At 42.2% G+C, this 22,058-nt stretch overlaps 1 protein-coding gene across 1 annotated transcript in view; it reads left to right on the top strand.

Moving 5' to 3' along the window:
• Positions 1 to 22,058, top strand: part of LOC122809067 (ER membrane protein complex subunit 3-like) — a 614,861-nt gene that overhangs the window by 215,192 nt on the left and 377,611 nt on the right. The gene's annotated exons all lie outside the window — the stretch shown is intronic.

Genomic DNA, 22,058 nt, shown 5'->3' with positions numbered 1-22,058 from the left:
ACTGCATCAACCTCAAACAGCTTGGATGGTTGGAATTTCCCAATCTTGTCAAGTATAACCTACTGATATTGGCTAACAAAATCCTATATAACCCAAATAATATTCCGGCCCTTAGAAATCATATCCTCCCCCATAATAACCCAAGACTGTTCCGCTCATCCAATAAACTACACAAATACAACCAACTAGAATTAACAATGCTGCTGGCATGGCCCTATTTGCAAATTCTCTAAGCAGAACCTGGAACAAACTTCCAGGTGCCATTACCATGCTCTCCTCCTCAGACCAATTTAAAGCCTCAATTAAATTGGCATTAAAATGGATATGCCACTGTGACAAGCCTGGCTAAATCAACATCATGTATGTAACTTGCATATCAAATAGATACTGTTATCCTCTACTAACTTCAGAGAGGGAAATTTGTACAGCCTGCTGTCTCTATTTACTTTTATCTGTATTCCTCTTTTTCAACTACATTTATATCAACATTGTAAATATATATAACCATGTTTTTTATTCTCAACTGCTTTCATTCTTGTATTATGTTTGGAGCTTATCTCCCCGGGCCTCCGCTGAAAATGGACTCTGATTCCAGTCAGACTAACCCGGTCAACAAATGTAAAATAAAAAGAAAATAAATAAATCTATATATCAACCAGAAAGAGATGCTAGCTGTTTAAAATGCCCTAACAGCAGTCAAGGACTTATTTCATCCAGGACAACTAATGATGATAAAAACGGACAACACCACAGTCACACTCATACCCCCTTTGCAGATTAGCCATGGCACTGTGGGACACAGCTTTGACCTACCAAATACATCTTCAAGCTCAATTCCTGCCAGGAAAACAAAACACCCTGGCAGACGATTTAAGCAGAAACCTTATGGATCCTCACGAGTGGAAACTAAACCCACAAGTCTTCAGCATGATAACAGAGAAATGGGGAAGCCCAGACATAGATCTATTTGTCTCTCCTCAAAATTATCAATTGAAAAAATTCTGCACAAGGACTTGTCACAGACGAGCATGGAAAGTGGACGCCCTATCCTTCAATTAGAAAAACCTATCAGTTTACGCCTTTCCTCCTCTGCCTCTTCTACCCAAGGTCCTCCTAAAAGTCAGACAAGAGAAGCCAAAGATTATATTAATTGCCCCGGACTGGCGTCACCAATACTGGTACCCAATCATAAGGAACTTGTCTCAATACCCAGCTTGGACCTTGCCTCAAAGACCACAACTACTGTCCCAGCAAAACAGTCAGATCCTGCACAATCAACTACAGACTCTGAACCTGGCAGCATGGCTGATCATATAGTCATACAAATGACACCTCTCAGTAAAGCTGTGATGGATGTCATTTTGGAAGCCAGAAGGCCTAGTACTAGAAAATGTTACGCTGACAAATGGAAGAGATTCTGTGCTTGGAATCCAGCACAAGGAACTGATACAGCAGAACCACATATTACAGAAACACAGGTCTTTCTCATATAAAATACATACTTTCATATATTTAAAAAAAACATATTTATTAATTATAGGTTTTAATATACATATACTTTTTATTAATAATTTATTAACATACCATTATGATCAAATATTCTATTTATGAACACAAACATATTTTAGTTATGTTGTAAGAATATTTTATGGAAAATATAGTATAGAAATTAATTTACACAAAATCAGGCACTGTTTAGTTAACAGTTTTTAAAATTTCATAATAGTTTTTAGATTCAACAAGAGATGATCTATTTTTATGAAAGTTTGCACATTTTTTCCCTACAATATATTTATATTATTAGCGTTAACATTTAGTTTTAACATGTGTTTTGTAACAACTACAGTTAATATGCATTATAGATTCATTGGTACATTCACTCACTTTAGTAACAATTTAACATTTAAGGGTTATAATTAGGAAAAAATTAATTTTAAGGAAATACACCTTAAATGAAGTATTTATGATGTAATTGGTTTATTTGAATCGAATCATATGAAGTTATTATTCAGATTTTAATGTATGCAACATGTATTAGGAGGAGGCATAGAAGTTCGCTTGATGCATTGTATTTTATTTATTATTATTTTTTATTGGTTTATTTTTTATTGTTTTTTTAAAAAAAGCACAGTGGCACTTTAAATATAGAAAGTTTTGGTAGATCAGATTGGCGCCAAAAAGTTTATTTAAAATGGCGCATCAATTAATTGAATGAGTTCTGAAGAAGCCTATGCATTATAGGTGAAAGCGCTTAACTCATTCGATAACTTTGTATCAAGTAGATGTATGTATCTTTGTTTCAATAAACGTTCTGGTGGTCGTCCAATACTGTGTTTCCTCATCAGTTACGAGAGAAGATAGCACAGTATTATAGAACCACATATTACTCAGATATTACAATACTTAACTGAGATGCTTGAGAAAGGCCTATCTTTCTCATCAATCAAAATCCATGTCTCTGCCATTTCGGCTCATTACAATACAGAGCCACCAATCTTTTCTCATCCTTTACTAAAACAGTATCTTGGAGGAGAAAAAATGTAAGGCCTCCTAGAAGAGCACCACTACCTACATGGGACCTCAATTATGTGTTGGAAAAGCTCACCCTGCCTCCATTTGAACCAGCTGCTACAGCTGATATTAAATTCTTATCGTGGAAGACAGCTCTGCTACTAGCAATTACTTCAGCAAGAAGAGTTTCAGAGCTACAGGCCCTCATGGCTGTAGAGCCTTTTATCATATTTTACCCAGACAGGGTGTCTCGGAGGACAAATCCGACTTTTATGCCTGAAGTGGTTTCCAGTGTGGCTCTTGACCAAACAATTCAGCTGCCAACATTTTATCCAAATCCACAGAACAAAGGGGAGAGAATTCTGCATTCCTTGGACGTACACAGACAGCTAAGATTCTACTTGAGCAGGACTAAAGCTCTAGGAAAAACTGAGCAATTACTAGTGTCATATGTTGCAGGATCAGTAGGAAAGGCTATTTCAAAGCAGACAATTTCAAATTGGATAAGCCACTGCATCCGTTTCTGCTACTTACACCATGGTAAACCTGTGCCCAAGGGCATTAGGTCTCATTCCACCAGAGCTGCAGCTACTTCAGCAGCCTTTCTCAGAGGAGTACCAACCAAAGACATTCTAGAGGCTGCTACTTGGAGTTCTGTCCACACCTTTACAAAGCATTACCATTTGCCTCTCTAAGTCCAGGGCAGGCTTTATCACTGCAGTGCTGCAGGGCCTTATAGCCGCACCTAATGCTGTTTAGCTCCAGCCTCCCAACCATAGCTTTGGGATTCTACCCAAATGTAATGACTGCAACTGTGAAACACGAAGAACATAGTACAGTTGTGTACACTTACCATAAATGGAGATGTTCGAGTGTATTCACTGTTGCAATCCAGGTTACCCTCCCGCCTGCTTGTAGATGAAGGTAAAGTTTATATTGATGCATGAATATATATGTGTGTGTGTGTGTGTGTGTGTGTGTGTGTGTGTGTGTGTGTGTGTGTGTGTGTGTGTGTGTGTGTGTGTGTATGTATATATATATATATATATATATATATATATATATATATATATATATATATATATATATAAAATATTGCTACCTTTTTGGGGGCAAAAAAACTAAAGAAAATGGCGTCGGCTGCATGTTTTTTTACCCCTGACGACCTGACGTCATGGAAGAGAAGACAGCAACCGATGCAGGACCCAAGACTTTGGAATTCAGGCCAACTGAGGGCAACCTGCCAGCAGATTACCCAAATGTAATGACTGCAACAGTGAATACACTCGAACATCTGCATTTATGGTAAGTGTACACAACTGTACTTTTGCTTACCAAACCACTAATGTTGCTAACAGTCTTGTTGTGCTGTACTTTTCTTACCCTTGGAGAGCTACAGATGTTTACTAAACAACCCTTTCTGAAAAAACAATGCCCATTTCAGGTTATTTTAGTCAGTGTACACTACTAGTGCTAGTTACCACTAGAATTTGCCTACAGTAAACGCACTTCCCTGCAGGGTTGTAGTCATAAGAACCGAAGAGTACGAAGAACAACTTGGAAGTACATAAACATCATATCATGTATGTCAGTACCCATCATGGCTTGCTGTGAGACCTGCATTGCTCCTTGTAAGGAAGATGACCATTATGTGAAAAGTCACGTCATAAACAGAATTCAGAAGGCAGTGAAGTCCAAATGTATGATATGAAATTACAATGACCTTCCCCTGAAGATATACTGTTGTGGTAAGTACCTTACATAGATATACTTTATCTCGACGTGCTTTCCTTTTGAAGAAAAAGTGGCTGATTTTATATGATCAATTTATCTTCAATTCTGAAACTTCTGGTTCATCACTGCAGAACTGTTTCCACCTTGAATTTCAAATATTTTTCAAGTCTTTTTTTTTTTTTTTTCCTGTGACATGTAGACAGGTAGCACTCTACTTCTAGATCAGAATAATTTGAATTTCTCAATCCACACCTTTCATTACCCTGACAAATTGATCTTTAAATTGGAGTTCCCCTGATGCTGCAGCAGCATTTTTCAAAAGAAAAAACTACTTGTTTACAATTGCTTCTGACAACAAGTTGTACTTTATGTTTAAAAAAATGTGAGTAATGAGATGAGACATATGCCTGAATACTGCCAACTTTATCAGCTTAACTTTTAAGGCTCTGCTGAATTCTATAGAAAAGAAGACCATCTCACCGCAAGATACGTATAACGGACTTTTAATGAGGCCAAAGTTACCATTTTAAAGATAAGCACACATTGTATGTAGAACATATATTTTTGTAGTAAGTAAGGAAAGCTAGACTGGGGAGTAGAGGAAAACTACCCAAGTGTTTTTAATTGTATGCTTTTTCTGTTGTACATTGTTTTTTTGTTTGTGTTAATTCCGTCTATCTTTTTATTTTTCCTGCTGCCCATTTCTTTTTGGCCTGGAACAGTGCCTGTAAGTAGCCGCTCTGTGAAGAATGAGAAGTTTGAGTGCTCACTCAAGCATCCATTTCAGAAGTGGTGTCAGGTGTGTTTGTTTAGACCTGGTGATATGTTGCTTGAACATCATGTAGAGTTTTTTTTGCCTTTTAACTCGTCATCTCGTTAATGTGAAGTGAAATTCTGACATGCACAAACCCACGTGCTCTCTAGATACCTGTTGAAATTCAAGGACTGTAATTGTGATCATTGAAACTGTGGCTGTTTAAAGTACGAATTGGGAAGAATGCTTACCAAGTCCAAAACAGCAGTTCTTCAAAATATTCCCAATACTTTGGGGTACAGTGAATTCATAACTGGTGTATATAGGTGGCAGGGGTGTGACTGGTGGGGATGGGATCATAGGAAGTTACTAGGCTAATGGCCCTAGTGCCCTTACAAGCCTAGCCAAGTTTTACCCTCATTTCCATGCTCAGCACCTATTGTCCCTGTCCAAGAGGGACATGGGTGGATTCTCCGGGGTGAATTTATGGTTACCCATCCAGTCATCCAGATTGCATTTGAAGAGGGCCAATGAGGTGCTCTGTTTGACATAAAGTGGGAGTCTGTTCCAAAGGTGTGGTAACCACTGAGAGACAAATCTGTCCCTTCAGCCAATTTTGTTAATGTCACATACCATGTTAACATATTTAGAGTGAGTAACCCATGTACCGTTTGACTTGCAGATATGCAGCATTGCCAGTAAAGTTCGATCAGAGATTGCCTTGTATGCAAGGCAAAGAGTGATTTCAGATGATCCACATAGGACAGATGCTGAAAATCTTGAATCTTCCTTGTGAAGAATCTTTGTGGTATCCCCAGTTGCAGCAGGTGCTTAGAAAGGTACATACCAAAAGGGGCGTTGTATTCAATAATTGGCCTGATGAGGAAAGAGTACAGGGAGATTATAACTTCTTTTTTTCTGGAGGCAATGCCCTTACATATGAGATGAGCGATATAGAATGCCTTTCTTACCACTGGAGACATGGTGTTCAAAGGTAAGGTTACTGTCAACCTATGTGCCCAGGTCTCTCATCACTGAGTGAGTACTTAGGGTCTTGCTGTTGATGTGGTAGTTAGCTGGACCATCGCTCTTACTGAAAGGGATAATACTTTTTTTGTATTGAGTTTAAGACCATGACTTTGGCACCAATTATTTGTTTGTGTAAGATTCTCTTGTAGGATGTTGATGACATTTGGAGATTCCATGACTGCTCCCAGTTTGCACTCATCAGCAAACTTTGTCCGTCACAGACTTTTTGTCTTTGCTTGTACTTTGGAGAAATAGATAGAGATCCCGGGACTGATCCCTGTAGAGCACCACTAGTTACAGGTCTGCTGTTGGAGGTTGATTCGACTATTTTGAATGTGTTCCATCAGTGAGCCAGTTAGCGATCCATCTAACAATATAAGGGTTGATACCTAGCTGGGTGAGTTTGCCAATGATGCCTGAGTGGGTGATGGTGTCAAAAGCCTTGGCTAAATCTAGGTAGGCTGTATGCACAGGTTTCCCCTCATCCAGGGCCTTGGTGACGGTCTTGAAGAAGTCCACCAGGTTTAACAGGCATGATCTCCCTTTGACAAATCCAAACGGAGTAGGGCCAGGTGTTTGGAAATTATTTATATCTATATGGCTTTGCAGATAAGACTATTCAGGCTAATAGGTCTGTAGTTGCAGTGGTCAGTGGAAGCACCACATTTGTACAAGGGAATAACTGGTTGAAAGCCCCCCTTTGTATTAAAAAAAAAAAAAAGGGAGCCATAATGCCAGGGTTCAAACTTTGCTATTTGTTGTTGAAATCACTTGTTTCATTTTATCATCCTTGTAGACAAGTAGTTGAATTTCTACAAGTTAACATAACCAGGTGTACTGCTTTTTTGATGAGTTGGTAAGGAAGTCTTTAAATAAAATCAAAAATACAAGAATGTGGGGTTTGATAATTTTTCTGCTTTATTCATATATGTTGTAAAGGGTGTATTAGTTGATCCACTACTTTAAATACTGCCTTATGTATTTGTCCCATTATTTTGAAAGGTAGCTAACACTGTCTCCATAAGTGGGGACAATAACTGAGGACTGTGATAGGGTTAAGTATTATTTACAATAAGCCTCATCACCATTCTTAATAAATAATTTGAGAGATGTTTGATGGGCCTGTATTAGATATTTATTAACATGGATTTATGAGGGGAAGATCCACATTAACTTATTTGACTGCTTTTTATGATTCTTTTCGTGTTGCTTTAGGAGAATTAAGTGTTGTAGTAGTTAATTTGAATCTTGACAAAGCTTTTGATAGTGTTCTGCATTTTAAATTTTAAGATAGATACTTAAACCCTTATGTATTAAGAGGTTCAGACATGGCTAGAAGGACAAAGGCAGGGGGTAACTGATTAGGGTTAAACTTCTCATTGGATATGTTTGTCCAGATGTACCCCAGGGCTTTGTGCAGAATCCAGTACTTTTCAGTTCATAGGTATGTACTAAGCTATCGGCCCCAGGGCCTATATAACCCTAGCCAAACGAGGTTCCCTGGCTTTCACCACCCAAGAAAATTATTTTCCTATGCCCCTGTTGAGCAGCGACACAGCAGTGATCCCCTGGGTGAATTTTCTGTTTCCCGTCCAGTTATCATGATTTCTCTTAGAGGGCTAATGAGGAGCTCTGCTTGACATGAATGGGTAGCCTGTTCCAGAGCATGGGAAGTCTCTGGGACAGGAATCTATCCCTCCAACATGTTTTGTTTATTGTGGTGACAAGGTTTAGGTCCCTGGAGCGTGTGGCTCAGAGAGATTGGGATTTCTTTAAGTTTAGCATGTCCGTCAGATCTGGGTTAGACACGGCTTTGTATGTTAGGCAGAGGTTGCCTCCGAGTAGGTGATATGCGACGGAATAGAGCTGGAGTTTTTTGAGACGGTCTGCGTATGGCATCTGTTTGAGGCTGGTAATCCTCCTAGTGAAGTATTTCTGTGGCCTTTCTAGTTGTTGCAGATGTCTTGCAAGGTACATGCCAAATGGGGCATTGTACTCTATAATGGGTCTGATGAGGGATGAGTAGAGAGGAATGATGACCTCCCTTTTTTCTGGATAAGAACCCCTTTGTGATGAGGTGTGCCACGTAGAAGGATTTCCTGACTACTGTGGCGATGTGATTATCAAAGAAGAGACTAATGTCCACCCTTTCTGTATCTCATAAGCACTGGAACAGCAAGTATGCTGCTGATGCTAACATAGTCACTGTTATTGCAAACATTGAAGACCGTGTTTCTTGTAATACTTGGGTTTTGCAGTAAATATAACACAGTTTAACTTTGAACAATAATAAGTACAAAGTTTTGCACTTTGGTTCTGTATGTAAAACCAGCAGTCTTAGTGCATAACTGTTGAAGTTATTAAAGATTTAGGGATCTTAAGTAATACATTGCTTTTTCCTGCAGCAGGTAGGATTAAAGCACTTACAGCCAGGGGGCTGTTTTTTAAATCCCCTGTCAACCAGCCCCCCCCCCCTTTATATCAATCAAAATGTAGAGTTCTTTTGTTAAGCCAATCCTTTTTGATCATACTTTAATAGGGATTTTTTTTTTTTTTTTACTGGAAGGATTCCAGCTTTTAGGTACCTAAGTTATCTTAGACTTCTGCTGTCATGTAGAGACTTATAAGGAATAGATTGTCTAGTTATGAAGCTCTTTGTGCCCTTCATTTAGGGTGTTATGACTTTTGGGTATTAAAAAATGAATGGCAAAGGGTAGCAATCATTCTTATTGTATTCCAACAGTGAGTATTATGAGAAGTGTAGGTTTCTCTCCCTCTTATGCTAGTTGTTGGAATAGGCTTCCTGTATCTATTAGATGTTCGGACTCCAGTTGTATTGTTTAAAAGAGATTAAACGTTTGCGTTGGCTCCACTTTTTTTTTTTTTCCAAATGTGTTGGAGTCTGTTTAGTTTTGGCCATTGGGTCAGGAACACAGGATACCTGGAATTATGAAACTTTAGTTTTCAGAGCGTCAGGATACATTATTGTCCTCTCGCATCTTGTAGGGAATCCTCTGCATAATAATTCATTAGATGATGTCCAGGACAACACTTGTAAATACCTGTTCTCCCACTTTGATTTTTGTCATTCTGTATACAAAACTTCCTCATCTTCCTCACTTTGGTAACATCAGCAGCAGACATTTTTTTCCCTGAACTGGTTTTCTCCTACTGCAGGGAGATGTTGTCTATTGTATGCCATCAAGCAGTATAATTTAATATTTTAGGGTTATTGTCCCTTATTTAAGCTGCTCTGAATGTGATAACGGCAGTGTTGCACTGTCATAAACCTCTTTATGGGTTAGCATGCAGTGAACCAGCAAAATCATAACTTCATCAGTGTAGACATTTTTAAGGAATCTTATGGTAGCTACAGTAACCTTTTTGGTGTTCAATGAAACATTCTGGAAGTCTGAAATATTTATTCGAGGAATTGCACACAGTGTCACTTAATTTATTGTTGAACAGGTAGTAGTAACTCCTCCCATGTGTGGGCATTTGTTTCTGTGGCCAGTGCCTTTTGTCAATACTTGTTGGTCTTATTGGGAATGTCTTCTCGTAACATTGTATGAAAGGCCACAATTAAACCAATATAACACCGGTACTGACACGGCAGATAGTGTAAAACAACTTTATTACACAAGATAAAATGTAAGGGCTTTCATGGTTATCCAACCGGATAACCGTGAAAACGTTTATATTTTATCTTAGTGTAAAACAGCTTTATTACAAATTTGCCACGGCAGTACCAGTGTTACATTGGTTTAATTTTGGTCTACATTGTTTTTTCACTGGTCTACTTGGGTCTTGGATTTTTTCATTTGATTTGCTGCATTGTATGGAATGCCTCTTTCTTTAACTCAGTAACACTTACTGGTGATTAGTTAATGATGTTACATTTCTGATTGCCAGACTCATTACAACAGTTGCCTGAAACTCCAGATGAAAAGAAGTAAATGTGAGAAAAATTTCAACTGAAAAAGCAGTTTTGTGCCTTACTTGTTAATTTAAAGGAATTGTCTCTCATTTAAATTGTTTAACTGCAACAGTGAGTGCTGCAGATTCCATCCCAAATTTAAGTTACGGTGAAACAAAAGCACTGTGTATGATTGGTCCCTCAAATGCTATAGGGGCAGCCCACACAACTAGCACTGCAGGAATGAAGCAGCAAAAGGTGTTGAGAGCTGTAGATGATAATAAGTTGGATGAAAACTTCCCTCCTTGCTAGTACCCACCAGTAGGCCCTGAGGTTGCCTCCATGTTAAGCAGATTGTTGTCTCCAGATGTAGGCGCAGCAGCTCGGCTACCTAAAGTTAATTATTTTAAGTATGTTAATTTTGTTCCCAAGTGACACTAATGAGGAATGGAAGATTTAATGAGTTGACCGGTTTGCAACATTTGTACCCTAGACTATGTTGGTGAAGTGAGTCACTGGAAGAAGCTTTAGTTTACTTTTGCCTCTGGTTATGTTGCTGTGGATAGTGACTGAAAAGATGGCAAAGTGAATTCAAGTAGCAGAAAAGAGGTTTATCAGCAGAACAGTTGAGGTCACTCTTTGTTATACTGAGTAGCTTGGCAGTCTGGGAGGACCTCTAATAACAGCCACTACATTTTGTGTTGGCAGTAGTCGGTTGAAGTGGTTTTGGTACCTTGTGAGGGTGCCCAGTGGCTGCCTTCTTGAGAAGTGTACCTATCGCAAGTGACTAGGAAGCTGTCCTTGGGATAGATGCAGGTACAATGGAAGGGATTATATGTTTCAACTTGCTTGAGAATGCCAGGTTCCCAAAGGATGATCTAAAGAATGTAGCTGGGAATAAGAATTTCCGGTGTTACCTTGCTTAGCTTGTTACCACTACAACCCTTATCTTATAGGTAGTTAAGAAAATGATGAAAATGAAGCCCAGATGTTCATCGTGTTACCCTGCTGCAGTCATCACACTTGGGTTATCCTGCCGTCAGCCCGAATTCCAAAGTCTTGGTCCGGCGTCAGTTGCTGTCGCTTCTTCCCTGACATCAGTGCGCCAGGGGTATACAAGAGGCATCCAACACCATTTTCTTCAGTCTTTCTTGCCGCACGGTGCCCGAAGCATAAGCAGTTCGCAAGTGCCGGTCGGCCGACACCTGAGATTTTTGATTTGAATTTCAGTCCGAAGTCTTCAATAAAGCTAAGTACCCCGTTGGGGAACATTTTCTTGCCTCAGTCCGATGTCAGAAAAAGTTAACAATTGCATTTCTTGTGGGAAGCAAATACCTCATAAGGACTTCCATTCCTATTGCATTTCTTGCCTAGGGCCAGACCATGACATCACAGGTTGTCGGTTTTGCGCTAGGTTTAATAAACGCACTATCAAACGCCGTTTTGACTTCACACGGCATTACTTTGGTAGGAAATTTAATTATATCATGCCGTCGGAGCAGCCGACTACTGCAATTCATAAAAAACGCAAGGATAAAGACAGGCAGCCTAGGAATAAGCCAGATCCCGAGGCATCAGCTGGGCCTGTTGCCGGTTCTCCGGTTTTCAGTGAGGCGCCTACGCAGCCCCTGACGACCGCAGAGCTGGAACCCCAGACAGCTGCCGACTCCCAAGCGGAGTCTACTAGGCTGACACAGCCATCTACCGACACCGGAGCAGAATTAGTCACCGGTGCAGAGGAAACAGCTTCGGTTGCAGAAGGTGTCTTCAGACCGACTACACCCACCATTAAATCTTATGCTAAGCTTAAAACTCCTTTAAAACCTAAGAAAACTGTTCATCAGTCTACAGGTCAAGGTACCATGCCTAAGAAACAGTTGCTTAAGATGGCTGAAGATTTAATTACCCTTATCAGAGGTTCCCATCCCCCTCCTGATAAAAGACCAAGACAAGAGGAGGATTACGCATCCTCTGACCAGCTTTCTCTCTCCTCAGATTCTTCTGAGGAACAGGGTTACACTTTTCCACCTTATGAGGATTCTGATGCTGAAGACTCTATTCCCTCAGCATCTCCCCCTGAAGACTACTCCTTTGGGGAAACGTTACATACCATGAGGGAACATTTCCACTGGGAAGGCCAGGATTACTCAGATTCTAAGAAAAGGCTCAGAGAGTTCCTTTTATTACCCCAGCACAGACCTCTTGCTATCCCTCCTGTTTTAGATATTGTGGATGATGTCTACTTGGAGTGTAGTTTAAATCCAGACTCTCTACCTCCTGCTCCAGCCAAACCAGACAGATACTACAGAGTACCTGACTCACACAAATTCCTTTATAAAAGCCCTGTAGCTGACCCAGAAACCGTATCCCAGGGTCCTAAGGGAGCAAAAGCTTCTATGGCTAAAAATCCTGTGCCCTCTGAAAGAGATTCCAGAGCCCTAGATAGATGGGGAAAGAAAATCCACACCTCTGCAACTCTGGCTATGAGAGCATTAAATTGCCAGTTTCACATGTTGAAATATCAACAATTCCTGATGTCTCAGTTAAAACAAAAAACGAGCACACATTCGGAACAGCCTGAATTCAAGGAAATGCAGGATCTGTTGCATGCAGCTGAACAGGTGGACAAGCATACTTTACAATGCGGATTTGATTCACTGGAAGCTTCCTATAGAGCAGCTGTTACTGGCTCTGTCATTCATAGACATGCTTGGTTAAAAGAGCAAACCCTCCCTGACCATGATAAAGCAAAATTATTAGATGCACCTTTACAACAGGATGTATTACTTGGTGTCAAAGCAGAAGAGGTTTTAAAGGAAATGGAGGATAAGGCTAAATCTATGCAAACGGTCAAGGATTTCTTGCAGGTACAACCCCCTGGCTTCAGCAGAAATTGGCCAACAAAAAATTGGTCCTTTCCAGCTTCAGACAGATCACAGAGGGGCAAATACAGACGCCCAAGGGGCAGAGATCCGTCACAGGGCCCTTACAAACCTCGCCAATGGGGTTCTGCTACCCATAAAGGAGGAGAAGACAGGCCCCAAGCTAGCAGAAGGCAGACACAATGACTCTATCCTCAAACTACCAAGCAAATCTCTTCTGGCAACACCCTTGGGAGGAAAACTAGCATTTTTTGCAGACAACTGGCACATCATCACAAAAGACAAATGGGTTCTAAACATTGTCTCTCAAGGATACAGATTCCACTTTCATACCTTACCAAGGATCAAAGGAATGCCAAACCTGCCACCAAATCAATGGGCAGAGGCACAAAAACAAATTACAGCTCATCAACATGAGAGCCATTCAACAGGTACCTACACAGGAGCAAGGACAAGGATTTTACTGAAGACTCTTCCTAGTTCCAATAAAGGACAAAGCATGGAGACCCTTTCTGGATCTTTCAATTCTGAACACCTATCTGCAAGTACCAAAATTCAAGATGCTAACACTACAGCAGCTTCTTCCCATGCTGGGCAAGAATGCTTGGCTAGTCACTTTGGACCTCAAGGAGGCATACCTGCATGTCCCTATCAGACAAAATTGCAGAAGACACCTCCGCTTCATTGCAGGTTCAACGCATTATCAGTTCTCTGCACTGCCCTTTGGCTTATCTACTGTGCCCAGGGTCTTCACAAAATGCCTGGCACCAGTAATTGCATACTGCAGACAAAGGAATTCAAATATACCCATACCTGGACGACTGTCTTATTCAAGCAGAAAGCAAGGACATTCTTTTACAGCATCTGGCATTTGTCAAACACCTTCTAAGTTGCCTAGGGTACACAGTAAACGAAAAGAAATCAAAACTAGTACCCTTACAAAACATAATATTCCTGGGTGCCAGCTTGAATACAACGGCCCAGATGGCTTATCTCACACCAGACAAACGACAACAGCTGATTCAATATTTCAAAATAATGGCAACAAAGACCCAACTCCCTGCAAGAAAAATTCTGCAGGCCCTGGGATTCATGGCATCTTGCATACTACTAATACCATTTGCAAAACTGCATATGAGGAAATTACAATAGTACCTGAAAAGTGTATGGACTCTGCACAGCCACAGCTTGGAAACAATGATTCCACTCATTCCCTGCCTTCAACAGGAGTTTCTATGGTGGGCACAGACATGTCACCTTAACAAGGGTCAGCCTTTCACCTTACCCACAGCCAGGCAAACTATGACAACAGATGCATCGGACTATGCCTGGGGAGCACACATGGCAGGACAGTGCGTTCAGGGCAAATGGGCTATACAGATCAGAGACACCTGCATATCAATCAAAAAGAAATGCTAGCAGTGCAGAATGCCCTAACAGCTTTCAAGGACCTTCTACACCCAGGATAACTACTAATAAGGACAGATAACACCACAGTTATGTGGTACATAAACAAGCAAGGGGGCACACATTCCTACCCTCTATGCAGGCAAGCAATGACCTTGTGGAACACTGCACTGTCTTACCAGGTTCAATTACAAGCACAATTCCTGCCAGGAAAGAAAAACCCATTGGCAGACGACCTAAGCAGAAACATCATGGGTCCACACGAATGGAAACTAGATCCACAAGTATTTGCAATGATAGCTCAAAAATGGGGACGCCCAGACATAGATCTGTTTGCAAGCCCCCACAACCACCAACTTCAAAAATTTTGCACAAGGACCTTCCATCCACTAGCTTGGAAAGTGGACGCCCTCTCATTCAGTTGGAAAACATGAACAGTATATGCCTTCCCTCTACTGCCTCTTCCAGCAAAGGTACTTCTGAAAGTCAGATTAGAGAGGCCACAAATGATTCTCGTTGCACCAGACTGGCCACGCCAACATTGATATCCAATTTTAAGGAACATGGCCCAGGGCCCACCATGGATTTTGCCACAAATTCCCCACCTGCTCACCCAGCGAGACAATCTGATTCTACACAGCCAGCTCAAGACTTTAAACCTGGCTGCATGGCAAATTACCTAAACAACCAGCCAACACCTTTATCCAAAGCTGTTATGGATGTCATTCTGGAGGCCAGGAGGCCCAGCACCAGGAAAACCTATTCAGACAAATGGAAAAGATTTTGCGCCTGGAACCTGGCTAAAGGCCTAAATCCCCTGGAGCCGAACATTCCTCAAATTCTACAATATTTAACAGATGTTACACAAAGGACTTTCCTTTTCATCTATTAAGATCCACGCCTCAGCAATTTCAGCTCATTACAGCACGGATCCTCCTTTATTTTCACATCTACTCCTAAGACAGTACCTCAGAGGGGCTAAGAACTTAAGACCGCCAAGGAGAGCTCCAACACCTACTTGGGATCTCAACTTTGTCCTGGAAAAGCTTACACTGCCGCCCTTTGAACCAGCTTTCTCAACTGATTTAAAATTTCTTTCATGGAAAACTGCCCTACTACTAGCAATAACCTCAGCTAGAAGAGTCTCAGAGCTACAGGCACTAATGGCAGTGGAACCTTTCCTCATTTTCCATCAAGACAGAGTTTCTCTACGAACTAATCCTTCCTTTATGCCAAAAGTGGTATCCAGTGTGGCCCTAAACCAAACCATTCACTTGCCCACCTTCTTCCCAAATCCCCAGAACAAAGGAGAAAGACTCCTGCACTCTTTGGACATTCACAGGCAATTACATTACTACTTGGATAAAACTAAGGCTTTCAGAAAAACTGACCAGCTCTTTGTAGCCTATGCTACAGGATCACAAGGAAAAACTATCTCAAAACAGACCATTTCTAAATGGATAGGACATTGCATACGTTTTTGCTACACACATCATGGGAAATCATACCTGCTAACATTAGGTCCCACTCTACCAGGGCTATAGCTACATCAGCAGCCTTTCTCAGGGGAGTGCCAACCAAGGATATTCTGGAAGCTGCTACTTGGAGTTCAGTGCACACCTTCACCAAACACTATCCCTTACCTCTTTACTCTAAGACTAGAGCTGGATGTCCTTCATGGATGCATCTGCAGTCATAACAAATGGGTTGTCCTGTCGTCAGGCAGCCCTTCGGTCAGCCGGATTCCAAAGTCTGGGTCCGGCTTCGGCTGATGTCGCACTCCACCCGACGTCATCTCTGCTGGTCTTCGGGTATAAAGGCATCAGCCGACGCCATTTTCCTCAGTCTTTCTTGCGCGTGGCTCAAGCAGAAGCTGTTCGCAAGTGCCGGTCGGTCAGATCCAGAGATTACTACTACCGAATACTACTTCGAAGACTTCTAAAAAGCTAAGTACCCCGTTGGGGACTCTTTCTTGCCTCAGCTGATGTCAGAAAAAGTCAATAACTATTTAACTTGTGGGAAACAAATACCTCATAAAGATTTCCACTCTTACTGTCTGCCTTGCTTAGGCCCAGACCACGACGTAGCAGCCTGTTCGCCTGTGCTTCCTTCAACCGACGAACGCTTAGGCCGGTCGGAGTTTGCTGAACAGTTTTTCGGCTCAGATTTTGCGTACATTATGCCGTCGGATCCTCCGACTACCCAAATTGTTAAAAAACGCAAAGAAAAAGACCGACACTCGCGGTCCGCGGTTTCGCCCGAAACCACGGTTAAGCAAGCATGAGTGTCTCGGTTTCGGCGAAACCGAGAAAACTGGACCAACTTCACGCGAATCCATGACTACTACTGAGGCTCCTGCTACCTTACCTGAATCGGCCTCAGAAATTTTGCCTACAACTGTGGTTCCTAGTGATTTATCAGACACCATCCCTTTGGATGTCTCTACCCCAACACGTGGTGCTGCTAGGCCTCCTGCAGCCATGTCTATTAAGGCCTTTGCCAGGGCTAAAGCAGCCAAATCTGCTAAATCAGTGCCTGTTAAGCCCCCCTCACGCAGGCCCACTTCTAGTTCACAAATGCTTACTCTGGCAGAAGATTTAATATCCTTAATTAGGGGATCCCAATCTCACCCAGACAGGGCCTCTCAGCCCCCAGAAAAGAGACCTAGAACAGAGCCCCCCGAGCCAGTGTCCTCTGATGATTCTGCGGATGACTCAGACATTACAGACCAGCCAGAGGCTCCTTTTTCTACTTATGAAGATTCCGATGCTGAAGAATCCATTCCAGCTGCCTCTCCACCAGAGGAATTTTCCTTTGGGGAAACCTTACATGCCATGAGAGAACAATTCCAATGACAGGGACAAGATTTCTCAGATTCAAGAAAAAGGCTTAGGACTTTTCTGCACTTACCACAACATAGGCCCTTAGCTATACCTCCTGTACTGCCTGTTGTGGATGATGCATTTAATGATGTCTGCACTGCTCCTGATTCTTTACCTCCAGCACCTGCCAAACCAGATAGATTTTACAGGGTGCCAGACACTCATCACCACCTATACAAGGCCCCACTTGCAGACCCCGAAACTATATCCCAGGGGCCTAAGGCAGTAGCCTCAACCACAGCAAAAAACCCTATTCCTTCTGAAAGGGAATCCAGGTCCTTAGAGAGATGGGGGAAAAAAGTTTACACCTCTGCTACTCTCAGCTAGAGCTTTAAACTGTCAGTTTCACATGATCCAATACCAAGAGTTTATGCTTGATCAGTTAACTAAAAAACTGTCCTCTGATGAATCTTTAGATAAGAAATATGTATTAGAAATGGTGAATAATATCCAACAGGTTAGTAACCATTCCTTAAAATGTGGCTATGATGCACTGGAGGCTTCATTTAGATCAGCCATGACTGGCACAGTGATAAGAAGGCATGCATGGTTGAAAGAACAGGTCTTACCGGATCATGTTAAAGCAAAGCTATTAGATGCTCCTATGGATAAGGCCAGTCTATTTGGTACACCTGCCCAGCAGGTAATGAAGAAAATGGAAGAAAAGGCAAAATCTGTACAAACAGTTAAAGATTTCTTACAGGTTCAGCCCCAAGGTTTAGCAGGAACTGGCCTGCCAAAATTGGTCCTTTCCTGACTCCACAAGATCCCAAAGGGGCAGGAATAGACGCTCTAGAGGCAGAAATCAATCCAGAGGAGGTGCCTACAGAGGGCGACAGTGGCAAGGCAATAACCGAGGCACAGACACAACCACTGCCACTGCAACAGGACAATCACAGTGACTTGGCTCTGACTCCGCCTACCAGGGAGCAAATAGCAGCACCATTAGGCGGAAAGTTAGCCTTATTTTCAAAAATTGGCACTATATCACAAAAAACAAGTGGATTTTGCAAACCATAGACCAAGGCTACCGGTTCCACTTCCACACCTTACCAGTAAAAAGAGGAATGCCAAACCTGCCTCCAAATCAAAAAATAGAAGCTCTGCAGCAGATAGCGGAATTAACAAAGATGAGAGCTGTGGAAAGAGTACCAATAACAGAACAGGGCAAAGGATTCTACTCCAGACTCTTCCTAGTGCCAAGAAAAGAGAAAAGTTGGAGACCTATTCTCGACCTGTCCATCCTAAACACATACATCATTGTCCCAAAATTCAAAATGCTGACCCTACAGCAACTTCTTCCCATGCTGGGCAAGGAGTGTTGGCTGGTAACTCTAGATCTCAAGGAGGCATACCTGCACTTCCCCATTCGACCAATTTCTTGCAGGATCAGAGCATTATCAATTCTCAGCATCGCCCTTTGGCTTATCTACTGCGCCCAGAGTATTCACAAAATGCCTGGCATCAGTAATCGCTCACTGCAGAGTACAGGGAATCCAAATTTATCCATACCTGGACGACTGCCTGTTACAAGCGGACAACAAAAGCAAGCTGACAACAGATTTACAAAGGGTCATTTACTTGCTACAAGCCCTGGGATACACAGTCAATTTACAAAAGTCAAGGCTGATACCATCCCAAACAAGAACATTCTTGGCCGCGGAATTGGACACAGTAAAACAAATGGCATTCCTAACTGCAGAAAAACAAAAAGAGCTCCCTCTTTACTTCTTGGCATTAACAAAGCAGAACAAACTAACAGCAAGAAAAGTTCTGCAGGCCTTGGGCTTCATGGCATCATGCATAATCTTGGTCCCACATGCCAGACTGCATATGAGAAAGCTACAGTGGTACCTAAAGAATTTATGGTCTCAACACAGGCACAGCTTAGAAACAGAAATACCACTAATCCCATGCCTAAAACAGGAATTCCTATGGTGGGCTCAAGCATGCCAGTCAAACCCAGGCTTACCCTTCCACAACTTTCGAGCAAGCCAAACATCACAACGGATGCCTCAGACCTAGGATGGGGGGCGCACATGCTGGACAAATGCGTACAAGGATTGTGGACTCAGGACCAGCTGCACCTGCACATAAACCAAAAAGAAGTGCTGGCAGTAAAACTGGCAATCCAAAAATTCAGACCAGTCCTCAAAGAAGGCCATTTGATGATAAGGACAGACAACACCACAGTCATGTGGTACATCAACAAACAGGGAGGCACTCATTCATACCCCCTATGCAGAATGACTTTGGACCTTTGGAAACTGGCTCTCAGCTACAACATCCAGTTACAGGCAATATTTGTACCGGGAAAAGAGAACACCCTAGCAGACATGTTAAGCAGAACCACCTCGGATGCTCACGAATGGATGCTACACCCGGACATCTTCAAGGCCATCACAAAGAAATGGGGAATGCCACAAATAGATATATTCGCTTCCCCACTCAATCACCAGCTCAAAAAATTCTGCACAAGGACATTCCACCCACTTGCATGGAAGGTGGACTCTCTATCCTTCAGCTGGAAAGGCCTGACAGCATATGCATTTCCACCTCTTCCCTTGATGCACAAGGTACTACTGAAAATCAAAGAGGAACGTCCAAGGATAATCCTGATAGCTCCGAACTGGCCAAGACAACACTGGTACCCATTGCTGAGGAGCATGTCTCGGGAGAAAATGTGGTCAATACCCCTGATGCCTTTGATGTTAACTCAGAACAACTACAACATCATGCATCCAAACCTAAAAACCTTGCAACTGACTGCCTGGAACATCTCATAGCAGCAACTAACCCAGACCTTTCCCAAAGGGTTAAAGACATTATCCTTGAAGCCCGCAGACCTTCAACAAGAAGGAACTATGCAGGAAAATGGAAAAGGTTTGTCATTTGGAGTACTGAAAGAGGAAAAGATGTGTCGAACATAGATATTGCTAACATTCTGGAGTACTTGGCAGAGCTTCTACATACAGGCCTGTCCTATTCCTCCATCAAGATACATGCATCAGCTATTTCAGCAGAATACAGCTTTGATCCACCTGTCTTTTCACATCCTCTACTCAGGCAGTTCCTCAGAGGGATCAAGAATGTAAAACCTCCAAGGAAACCACCATTACCAGCATGGGACTTGAACTTTGTGCTAGAAATGTTGACACTCCCTCCGTTTGAGCCAGCAGCAACAGCAGATCTACAACACCTGTCATGGAAAACTGCTTTCCTACTGGCAATTACCTCAGCAAGGAGGGTTTCGGAACTACAGGCCTTAATGGCAGTGCAACCCTTCCTAATCTTCCATCAAGATAGGGTGTCCATGAGAACTAATCCTACATTTATGCCTAAGGTGGTATCCAGAGTGTCTTTAAACCAGGCAATCCACCTACCTACCTTCTTTCCCAATCCACAAAACAGAGGGGAAAGAATACTGCATACCTTGGATGTACATAGACAGTTACGCTACTACCTGGACAGAACCAAAAGTAACAGAAAAACTGACCAGCTTTTTGTAGCCTATGCAACAGGAAAGGAAGGAAAAGCAATTTCCAAACAGACAATCTCCAAATGGATAGGAAATTGCATAAGATTCTGTTACTTCTACCATGGAAAACCAATTCCACAGAACATAAGACCTCATTCTACAAGGGCTACAGCCACTACCACAGCTTTCTTCGATGTGGCAACCAAGGACATTATTGAGGCGGCTACTTGGACCTCCGTGCATACATTTGCCAAGCATTATAATTTACCTCTATACTCTAGATCCCGAGCAGGGTTTGCCACTGCTGTACTGCAAGGGATCCTAACTACACCATAATTTTTCTTCCTCCTCCCTAGTTTGGCTATGGTATTCTACCCATTTGTTATGACTGCAGATGCATCCATGAAGGACATAGTACAGTTTTGTACCTACCATAAATGTAGATGTCCGAACTGGATAGCATCTGCAGTCAGGATTACCCTCCTCCTTCCCTCTGTGGTACTCCTAGGTATTTACCCTCCTAATAGCTAGCTGGGGGGGAGTCTCTTATGGTGTATTTGTTTGTATATATGTACATACATGCTTATTTTTGTGTTTGCCTTCTACTTTTTTGGAAACATTGGCATTTATCCAAAATTTAGCCTTCCAAGAGGGCAACTGGCATCTGGGGCAAGAAACACTGAGGAAAATGGCGTCGGCTGATGCCTTTATACCCGAAGACCAGCAGAGATGACGTCGGGTGGAGTGCGACATCAGCCGAAGCCGGACCCAGACTTTGGAATCCGGCCGACCGAAGGGCTGCCTGACGACAGGACAACCCATTTGTTATGACTGCAGATGCTATCCAGTTCGGACATCTACATTTATGGTAGGTACAAAACTGTACTTTTTTCCACTGCAGTTTTGCAGGGCCTACTAGCTTCTTCCAACCCTGTTTGACTCCACCTCCCCTCCTTAGCTTTGGGATTCAACCCAAGTGTGATGACTGCAGCAGGGTAACACGATGAACATAGTACAGTTTTGTACCTACCATAAATGTAGATGTTCGAGTGTTCACCCTGCTGCAGTCCAGGTTACCCTCCCTCCACCCCCCCTGAATTAGCTGAACTTATCTCTACCACTTTATCCTATACTACCTCTGTGGTGTATTTACTTGTACCTAAGGGTTTTGTTTTATTTTTATATAGCTGTATGTATGTATGTATATGTATACGTATATATATATATATTTTGCCTACCTTTTGGGGGCACCTGACATCTGGGGCAAGAAAAATTGAAGAAAATGGCGTCTGATGCCTCTTGTATACCCCTGGCGCACTGACGTCAGGGAAGAAGCGACAGCAACCGACACCGGACCAAGACTTTGGAATTCGGGCCGACTGCAGAACCGCCTGATGGCAGGATAACCCAAGTGTGATGACTGCAGCAGGGTGAACACTCGAACATCTACATTTATGGTAGGTGC

Source organism: Protopterus annectens, chromosome 8.part0, assembly GCF_019279795.1.
Source record: "Protopterus annectens isolate FY-2018-M chromosome 8.part0, PAN1.0, whole genome shotgun sequence".
In the NCBI taxonomy this organism is placed as follows: Eukaryota; Metazoa; Chordata; order Ceratodontiformes; family Protopteridae; genus Protopterus; species Protopterus annectens.
The sequence above is the reverse complement of the archived record's forward strand: the minus strand, read 5'-3'. Positions and strand labels throughout refer to the sequence as shown.